Source organism: Bombus vosnesenskii, unplaced genomic scaffold (assembly GCF_011952255.1).
Source record: "Bombus vosnesenskii isolate JDL3184/JDL3185 unplaced genomic scaffold, Bvos_JDL3184-5_v1.1 scf7180000013263, whole genome shotgun sequence".
Classification (NCBI taxonomy): Eukaryota; Metazoa; Arthropoda; class Insecta; order Hymenoptera; family Apidae; genus Bombus; species Bombus vosnesenskii.
The window spans coordinates 9,245,774-9,256,331 of NW_022882923.1; the positions used below are offsets into that span (position 1 = coordinate 9,245,774).

The 10,558-nt window shown below is 42.8% G+C and overlaps 1 long non-coding RNA gene across 1 annotated transcript; it reads right to left on the reverse strand.

The window, feature by feature from the left end:
- Positions 1-288: 288 nt before the first annotated feature.
- LOC117232222 lies at positions 289-5,442 on the reverse strand. Its single transcript, XR_004493086.1, has 3 exons — positions 5,147-5,442; positions 4,972-5,088; positions 289-455 (listed from the first exon to the last, which is right to left on the reverse strand). It is a non-coding gene; the product is annotated as an uncharacterized LOC117232222 (long non-coding RNA).
- Between the last annotated feature and the right edge of the window lie 5,116 nt (positions 5,443-10,558).

Here is a 10,558-nt window from a genome sequence, read left to right on the forward strand (position 1 = left end):
TGACCAGCGAACAGGGATCGTAAAGGGCGTTGAGTGGAGGCAACGAGAGGAAGAAGGATCGAAGGGTAGCGCACGTGCGTAACGCGCGACACATCTCGATCCTCGGCTCTATCTCGTTCTTTCGTGGCGCGGATGTGCGCACCATCGCACACGCGATTCGCTCAACTTGCCGAAGAAGGCCTTTTCTCGTCCGGCCGCTGTTCCAGTATGTACGTTGGCCGGCGTCGTTGGTCTCGCGAGGCCGCGAGGCACGAGCAACGGGCCGAGCTTTTATCACAGCCGAATCGCCGCTAGCCACATGTGTACCGAGCAAAAACTTCCTCCTACGGTTCTTCTTCTTCTTCGTCTTCTTCTTCTTCTTCAACGTCCCTTCCTTTTCGTCTTTCTTTCCGCTCGTGGTCGATTCCTCTTCGATCCAGTCGCGCGCGGGTGGTCAGTTCAATACACGCGCATTCCTATTTACAAGTATTAGGCCACTTAAAGGAAATAAGATACCTGAATATCATTGGAAAACCAGTGAAGTATCGAAGAATTATTACGAAACTTTGTATCGAGATTATCAAATCTTAGGTAAATAAAGGACCCATGTATTCGATGTTGCAAGAATTTTGTTTAACGTAATATCGCGACAAGGAGATTTAATTTCTTCGATGTACCGCTCAATTTCCAATTGCATTTATTTAAAACGTATTAGACATGGTTCCACTAAGTATCTCGTGTAGCTTCTTTTTTTTTTTTTTTTTTTGTTATTTAATTTATACTTTACGATTTGTCTAGCAGGACATTCGGTGAATTTTTCTAGCTTAATTGCTAAATAACACGTGGATGGCTACCTCCGGCGGGATACCATCTCTTGTAACTTCTGTATACATTTTCAGATACAAATATAAAACTTTACCGATAGAATCATGACGTCGAGTTTCGAAATAGCGTTAATGAAATGTTAAGATGTTTTCTACGACACGTATGATACGTTCGTAATGTACTGGCCCGCCAAAACTCATTAGTTACCCAACTACTCGACACGACGGATCAGATCGGCAGACTAAAAAGACATCATCCTTTAGATTTAAACATTAGATTCAACATAGAATCAAACATATTATAAACAAGTTATAGTACCGCGCCAGAATAATTTACTTATAAAATAAAAAAAAAAGAATGTACTGGAATACTTTCGTGAGTCTCCGATTTTTGCAAAAATCATGCTGTAACGGTAATCGTAACCAAGCATGTCGATTTCTCAGTTGGAACGATGAGAAAGCAATTGAGCGACGGAAAAACAGCGCGTGGCCTAATTTTTCACTTTCGTTCTTCCGATATCTCGGTGGATGGTGCACGTACCTTGGGATGTTGCAACCGATGTTGCATCGAACGATGGATCCCAAGTTATAAATTACAATAATAGCCGAGGACATTGCAATCGGAGTGGCAATTAGTCTCAGTCGGCACTGGGTTTATCGCGTTGCACGGCTATCGTGGCGAACTTTTTATTGTAATTTGCAATAGAAAACTGCGGAGCCCTACTCGTCGTTTCTATCGTACGATACACCAAATACATGGCTTTTCACTTTTTCCAAAAAAAAAAAAAACTTGTCCGCGATCTAACAGTTGGCATAAAATTTATGTTCGGTTCGATAAAAGAGCACGACGCTCGTGTCGAATTGCGAATCGCAAAGTTTTTAAAATGATAAATATCGAGATCGTTCCGTGCATGTAACAACGGATTGTTTCGAGTTTGTCGAGCACGTACCATTCTCGAGTGGATCTCGTACTTGAGATACGCCTCGGAAACCATCGAAACTCTCGTCTTTTCTTTCCTTCGCCCTCGTCCACGATCGCTTTCTCTCTTCTCCTCTTTGGACGTTTAGACGTCGATCCTTCGTTGCCACATATGTACGTACTAGAAAGAGTTCGAGGGGGAAAAAAACAAAATTCGAGCGTGAACTCGAAAAAGGAAAAAAAAAAACGAGTAAATTGCAGCGGATCGAAAAGAAATTGCTGTCGTGACGACGTTACCCTCGTGTCGATTGACCCTTTACAGTTTCACATCGACCTACTTTTACCTTTAAATGTGTGTAATTCGGACGAGAAAAATGCAATCGCACAGAAATATACGAGAGACGAGAGTAACGATGATCGTATTGTCGGTTATGAGAATTTCCAATCTTTCTATTCAACCGATATTTTTCTTCTTCGATCTTTATACAGAAAAATAGAAGCTCTCCGTCTTACGTAACCACAATACGATTACCAACGTGCCATGCGCCTGTCGCGGACACCGCACGAGAAAAAAGTCTCTCGTCTCGCACAGAGCCTAAGCATTCAACGCTTAGCGAATCGACGTGCGCGCAGAAACAAGTGCAAAGATAAAAGCAAAAGCGAAAAGGAAATACGAACGAAAGGAGGTTGGTTAAAGAAAACGAATGCCTTGGAAACGAAGAAACGTACCGACGACGTATAATAAGGAGGAGGAGTAGGAGGAGGGGGAGGAGGAGGACGAAGGGTCTCTGAACGGTATCTACGATCGGCGTTGGACGAGAGGACTAACGTCGGCGCGTAAATTCAACGCGAAAAACGTACAAACAGACAAGGATTCTTTCCAAGAAGCTAGCGGCTGTCTCGTATCTCGAATCACTCTCTGCCAAATGCCAATTATCACGAGCCGCCGCTAGCAATTAACAGGCAAAGGCAAGCGAGCAAGAGCATCGGCAAACTGTTTATTCCGTCTCGGTTTCGTCGGAAAGGAAAGCAGTCGCGACGTGAATTGGAACCGTTCCATCGTATTTTTCTTAACGCCTAACGTACGTATCTCGGACACGCAACTCGAATAGTGGCTATCTCGCGAATGCTTGCACTGCCGTACCGATCCGTCGATACGATCGTGTATTCAGGATGAATCGGTAACGATGCTACGATAAGTAACTAGGCGATTCTGCGCGTAAATACACAGGGACATCCTGTACATCGTGTGTACCAAGCGCATCGTTGTTCAAGAGTACACATGTGGATTGCTGCTTGATACTTTGATAGAACGTCATTTCGTTAGAGAACTAGAAATAAGAAAACCTAGGAGGATCTTTTTTATCGCCAATTGCAAGCGCCATTGTAGAACGGTATATCGGTCGATAAAATAGATCTTTAGAAACTAATACGCCACCATCGGAGAATTCGCTCGCAAACCGCGTTCGAGATTTTCATGAGAATCGAGTTAGAAATTAGTTGGAACAGGACGTAGTTAGTTAAGAGTACACGAGGGACAACTCTCACGCTGTTACGAATCGACGAACCTCTGAATCAGACTGGAATAAATTGCAATATTTTCACAGTAGCATCCACAACAGAGATTCAATTATTTCAACTAATTATTCGTTATTCTTCTCACGTTACCTAACGATATTAACGTATTTTTTATGTTATTCCTGTTATATAATTGGATCTGCTTTCTGTTAACAGGTAAAATAGGGAAAATACAGAAGTCGAGTTCGTGTACGTATGGACAGCAAAGACAACTGGATGATAGAAGTTGCTTCGAGTATCCGAAACGCAATTTCTATTTTCGATGTTACTTATTTTGTATTCGTATGTAATTATGATTTTATATAAAGTATTCATTCGATTAAGTAATTACGCGATAAGTGGCATACGTTATATCGCGTCACATTACGTTATAAAATTGAAAACAATCATTACCTTATATAAATAAACAAAAAGTTTTGAAAAATTCATCTTCTTTCTTTTACCTTCGACTCTGTCCCCCTCCGATCGTTCTTCCTCGTCATTCTCACCAAGCAAAGACAGCAAATTTCGAGAAATCGTGCAACGTGTCGGTGATACGTTTGTTTACATTCCGAATGTAAACAAACAAGTGTTCGTAAACAAGGCGGAGAGTTCTGTATACAAACTTTGAAAACGTAAACAAACAAACCCGTGTTTGTAAACAAGGGGGAGAGTTCTGTATACAAACATTGAAAACGTAAACAAACAAACCAGTGTTTGTAAACAAAAACCTAAACAAACAAACCAGTGTTTGTAAACAAGGCGGAAGGTTCTGTATACAAACATCGAAAACGTAAACAAACAAACCGCTGTTTGTAAACAAGGCGGAAGGTTCTGTATACAAACATTGAAAATGTAAATAAACAAACCCGGGATGTAAATAAACGATACGGAACCAAAACAAACGTAGATAAATAAAACGTGTAAACGTTAGAAAATTCTCAGAATTTGACGTCGTTTCTCGGAATTTTGGCGGTTGCTAGAAAATGACGTCATGTCCAAGAATCGTAAAAATTCTGGTAGTCACGGCAACTGATTTTCGATCCGTTTTCCGGACTCGAACATGTCGAATCACGAACGGGGACATTTTTCGAGTATCTGGTTTCGAAACTTTTTACTACGGTTCTTCTGCGGTATTACTCGTCCAAAGATTTCGATTGGTCGTCCCAGGAGCGTTACTGGTGGCGAAATAATTAAACACTCGATTAACCTTAATTTCGATCTTTTCTTTATTTTTTCTCCTTTTTTTTTTTTAATGTTTCGATAATATACGGTACAACGTTCACGACATCTCGTTTCTTCGTCTTACGATTGAACGGAAGAATCGACAACGCAATATTTTTTACATATTTACAATATTCTCACAAACTGATCGCTACGCGTTACGTTTGCTCGTGTAGGAACTCTGATTTATCTTAACTCGAAGTTACGATGCCAGCGACATACCTTATGACTCGCATCCGTACAGTATTTACTTAAAAATCTGTAATACGCGTGAATTATTTCCTGGAAGTCTTTTATCCCCTTCTTATCGTATATAGGCAGCTGCTAATTAACGCTACGACGATCCTCAGCTTCTTATTCGGTTCGATTTTTTCGAATTATTAATCGGACCTTATATCCAATAACCGCGGCAATTCCGGGAAACGATGCCATCCACTTTCGACAAATCCTCCCAGACACACAACGTACTTAATCGCCACGATGATTATTCGTCTTCTCGGTTTTTTTTAATATAACGGACTGTTGTATCGAAGTTGCTGCGTCTTCTTTCCGCTCGAACAACTAGGATCGCCTGTTCCGCGATGCCTACACACACAGATCGTTAAATCGTGCGTCAATTTTGGTCGAACGTGTACTTACTTACGTATTTTAATAGCGCACGCAACACACACGCATCGCTCGTCCGAACGAAAACGTCGAGTAACCAACGAACGTATTTTTGCTCGTGCATTTAAAAGATTAAACGGAATAAAGCAAGCTGAGCAACCTGATTAAGAAGATGCAACAGCTCGCAAATTAATCCCCTCGATTCGTTCGTTATAAATAAAAGATTAGTCGATTCGTCGACCTCGAAATGCTATCGTCGCCTAGCGGTGAAAAGGTGGCGACTAATCGCTGCTGCTGTCTCTGTCGCACACTATCGCGTTCCTCCTCTAACACGAACGCATACGTCTGATCACGTCGCGCAATATCGCGCTCCTCGTCTGTGGTAGTCGAAGTACTGCCATCTATCGAATCCGGTTGAAACTGCAGAAAAGTAACAGGAATATAGAACGTGAGAGGAGAAATCTCAACTCCTGTTAGACAAGCAAAGCTACATTGTGCGACAAGGACGGACACACGTGACGTCACAGACAAAGACAACCGTATTGTGCGACAAGGACAGACGTACTTCTCCCTCTAATTTCACGATTATTCGTTAATTACGCTTTTCTCTGGTAAAGTTCATCAACTTTCAGGATCGTACGACGAAGGTAGAACCTGTGGCAAGATTCGCGCACCAATTTCCACAGAAATTTCCCTTTAATTAGTTAGTTATTGACCATTATCGTAGCAAGTGTCGCGGCTACCGCGGTACGAGTATGCGATTTTTCATAAATATCAACTTTTTGCGCGATCATTTCGCTCTCTAGGGAATTGTAGAAGCTTCCTCGGATCCTGTACCAAATTCTTCGTGCGTAAAAGTTCGTAAATTAATTACGCGTAGCGTAAATTATGCGAAAATTCGTGGCGCCGCTCTCGTGCAACGACGCAGCGACGTGCAATAATCCTCGATAATTAATTAATTGAGCAAAAATTTCGCTCCAAAACTGCGTGCGAATATTCCACGGAGTTTGGACTTTGTTCGACGATTCCAAACGTGAGCGAATTTTTCCCAGAAATAGAATAATCAACGAATATCCGATAGATCGGAGAGAGAAATATATCTGTCCTTGTCGCGCAGTATAGCGCTCCTTGTCTAACAGAAGCGAGAACCCCCTCGCGCGTTCTACGTTCCTGTTACTTTTTCGCGATTCTAACCGAATCCGATAGATGGCAGCATCTTCATCATCGCAGACAAGGAACGCAAGAGTGTGCGACGAGAACAGACGTGCGTACTCGTCGCAGACAAAGAGGGCGATAGTGTGCGACGAAGACAGACAGAGAAACTAGTTCCACCTTTTCACCGTTGTGTGGTGATAGTGTTTCGGTGTCCACAAATCGGACGAACTGTTACTCGGTGAACGGAATGGTAAAATTAAGGGCATCGAGTTATGAACTTTTGCTACTACGTCGTCCTAATTAGACCCCCAAAATCAGATTATTAGATCCTCAAGGTTAGACCTACAGACGCACGTGTATAACAACGTGCAAACTGATTTACTGATAGATTACGTGTAAGTAAAGTAAAAATCGTTGGAAAGTTACTTTTATACGAACTCCTATAAAAATCACTGGCAATTCATTTAAATTGTTAATCGTTAATAGAGAATCTTACATCTTGCGTTGCATCTTAATCTAATCTAATTTCTATCTCGTTATTTGATTATTTTGTTACCGACCGATTATTTTGTTTTACGATCTTACGCTAAAGAATAGAAAGATTAAGACGCACATTACGATGGAAAGACTTTTAGGAATTTCAGATTGAGGTTAGACAGAGATTCAGGTGGCGGTAAAACGCGATCCATTCGAATACCATCGGTCAAAGATCACGATCGAATCCACCGTAAGTAGCCAGGTATCCTGTTCGAAGATACGATCGTCGTAAAAACTATCAGCACGGAGGAAAATTTATCGATATCTGTCGCATAATTACCATGGTAACGCGACGATAAACCGATGGTACTCTGTTTGACTTGCTATTGAGAAAGAGCGTCGATCATGTAGTTCCCGAACCAACGACCAACGTGTATGGGTATTCGATCTCGGTGAAATTCACACGTGGCTGTTCCCCTTGTGGCACCTATCGTACGTATCTATCAAATTCGATTAGATTTCACGCGAGTCTCCAGCGGTGACAGGCGACGGTCCTCGAAGCGAAATCGCGGACAAAGCGAGCGAAAGGGAAGGCTGAGGCGAGAAAACCAGTACAAGAGTTTCAGAATGTCGAAGCGTAGCTGTCACGAATTACCAGCGCAACAAGAATCTCGCTATACAATAAGGGAAAAGAGATTTTAATTTATTTGATTCTCGACGATGGGATACGTCGACGTTATTGGCGCCTTTAGAACGATATCTATAAATCTCATTAAATTTCGCTAAAATTTTCTAATAGTCGCTTTATGTATTAGTTCGTCCGAAAAGTTTCTTTCGTTTTTAAGCAAATAATGGATTTCCGTCTTATATTATTATTATTATTATTTTGTTCTATCAAAATAAAGATGACAAGGTTCGACGTATTATGTTTCATGTTTGCATAAAGTTGCATCGTTGTAAACAAAAGACACTTTTCGGACAACCTAATAGAATTTATGTTCATCGTTGCTCGTACGAATCTCGTCTAATACCAACATTATTTATAACAGAAAAGAACAGCCCATGTAACCAACGCGCAACGCCGATCACATCTATCGGAGATACTAGCCAACTTTGCAAAAGAGCGATATAAACGTAGTACGAAACGGGGAACACAATACACGCTCGTAATCCGCTGAAGAGAAAAAGAAAGAAGGAGAAGAAATAGAAAAGAGGGACGAGTCTTCGACCGTTTTCCAAATTACGTTAATTATTCCGCTAATTAGGGATACGATTGCACGAGAGCGATAAGGAGCTCGATGCCTTCGTTGTCTGTCAGCGAGCTGATTCGAGCTGGGACGAACAATTTTATTCTCGGGCTTTCGAAGAAGAGCGGAGAGACGAGGCAAAGGGTTGCGCGCATTATCGAGATTAGGCCGAACGCGTATCTCTGCTGTATCGCGTGTATCGCGGTCTCGCGTGGCTCGCGTCGAGATTCCGATGAATGGATAGCAAGGAAAATATAACCGAGCGATAATAGGAGAATCGGGGGACAGCTGCAACAAGGATTTACGACTCTTTGTGCGCGCACCGAATAATGCTCGAACTGTCCAAAAATTTATCGATCCTATCTGCCCTTGCCGGCAAATATTTACATCGTACACTGAATCTAGGAGGATGTCAACGTACTCCGATTTCCGAACACGAGTCCTCCGGTTTCCCGACCCCATCTACGCGAAAAAACAGCGCCGTCTTAAGCACAAAGTGGTAACCGTACCAATGATAGACGTATTTTACGTTATACGCGTTGCAATTTATAAAGACGTTTTGAAATTTCGTTGGTAAACTTGAACAAACGCACTGTAGCGAGACACGACGGTCCGATCGTGTCGGTGAAGCTCGAAACGAATCCGGAGATGCATCCGTATATCTGCACTCCGGAGACAGAATCTGTTGAATCGCACGCTCTTCAAACTTTGGAGGAAAGCGAATCAAAGCTGCAAAAATCTTGCAACGAAGCGTCTCAATTTAATATCATTTTTATATTGTTATAAGAATAATTTGTCATTTTCTTCTTCTTTTCGAGAATAGACTTGACACACTCTGGCTCGTTCCAGATCGATAAAAAATCGATTATAAGCTCGGTAGGATCGTCTTTAATACCTACAGATTTTACTAATGCGATCGCGACGATCGTGTCTCACGCTATTAACGAAACTTTAGAGCGCTTTACATAGCACGTACAATATGGACGTAAAAGTCTTTAAATAGTTTCGTGAGTCATTCTATGTGACGAAAAATTCGAATCGCTTCGGACGCGATTCAAAGCCCGGAACTCTTGAAAGTCTTCGTATGTGACGGATCAAGACTTTCAAGAATTCCAGGCTTCGAATCGCCTTCGAAACTTTCACGCGTCCGAGGCTAACGATACGAAAATCCGTCGTTGCTATCGAGACGAGTACGTCTACCTCGGGTTTCGACGCCAGCTTTCCAAAATGCAACGATACCTCGCGTATTTGCGCTCCGAATCGCGGATGTATCTCGACGGTCACAGAAGCAACGAAGAAACGTCGAAGGAAAAACGAGCCGAAGGCGCGATCGCTTCCTGCTTTCGCGAGAATTCCCTCCTCCGTCTTTCAGCATCGTGATATTTATGGATTCCGAGATTAAAAGCGCGCCGGTGATTAGCGTGCGGAGACCGAGCCCGGAGTAAATTAATTATATCGACCGAGCGTCCCGATAACTTATAACTGAATGCCTCTTTGTCCATCGGTTAGTTCGTATCCGGACCGAGATTTCGACATTTTTTCTCCCATTCGCGGAAGAATCTTGGAAATCTTCGGTCCACGATAAAAGGTGTGCTCCGAAACCAACCGACAGATAAACTCGACCGTCTCTCGCTCAATGGAATCTATTGTGGCAGATGGATCGAGGCGCGTTCCATTTCCGGGGTCAAGAATCCTCGTGGTAACGTAACTTTACCGAACTCCAGGAAGATCGACAGGGCAAATCTTTCGACGCAGAGAGAACGCTGCGAATTAGCCGATCCATTCCTATGTACCGAACATATCTCGACACGAACAACCGCGAAAAAACCAAACAGCTGCGCGGAACGCTGACTCTCGTCAACTTTTTCATCCTCTCGTTTTTCTCTCGACGGTGAAAAAAATTCACCGTCACCCAACGCGATATCTCTGCGTCGACGATCGATGTCGAACACGATGCAAATGTAAATACGGCGTATGATGGAGACGCGGTTCTTTCTAGACCGTGGATCGTTATACGTTTACGGTAGATTTAAATGTGTAGGATGCAAAGACGCGTAAGTGGCAAATGAAAATGACGAAGACGTGTCTTCTCGCGTCGAAAATTCATATAGTTTAGCGGCCAAAGAATACAGAGTCACCTTGGATGTCGGAGGCAGCTGACGATCTCCTTCGTCTCTGTTTGCGCGAATAAAAATCAGAAATATCGGAAGAATGATTTTTGTCTTCCTACTAGTTCGAATATGGGCGGCTCTATCGTGTAACAAAAGTATCAAGCTTTCGGTCGAATCGTAGGTATTTAAATACTTATAAACGGCAGCGTATGTAGAAGAGGAAACGTCGATTCGAAGGCGCCTCGGGCCGAAAAACGGTGAAGCGTCACGCGTTGGACGAAAAACATACGAGGGCCTTCCAGCCGTTTAATCTCGAGACGCGGGTAAGTGGCGTAAAAGTCGCGACACGACTATTCCCACGTTCGCTCGTTGGACGGATATTCGTTCCGCGATAAGGCCTGTTTGCTCTTGGAAACTTAGAACGGTCCATTCGCGGTTCTTCTATTTCCCTCGTCCCCT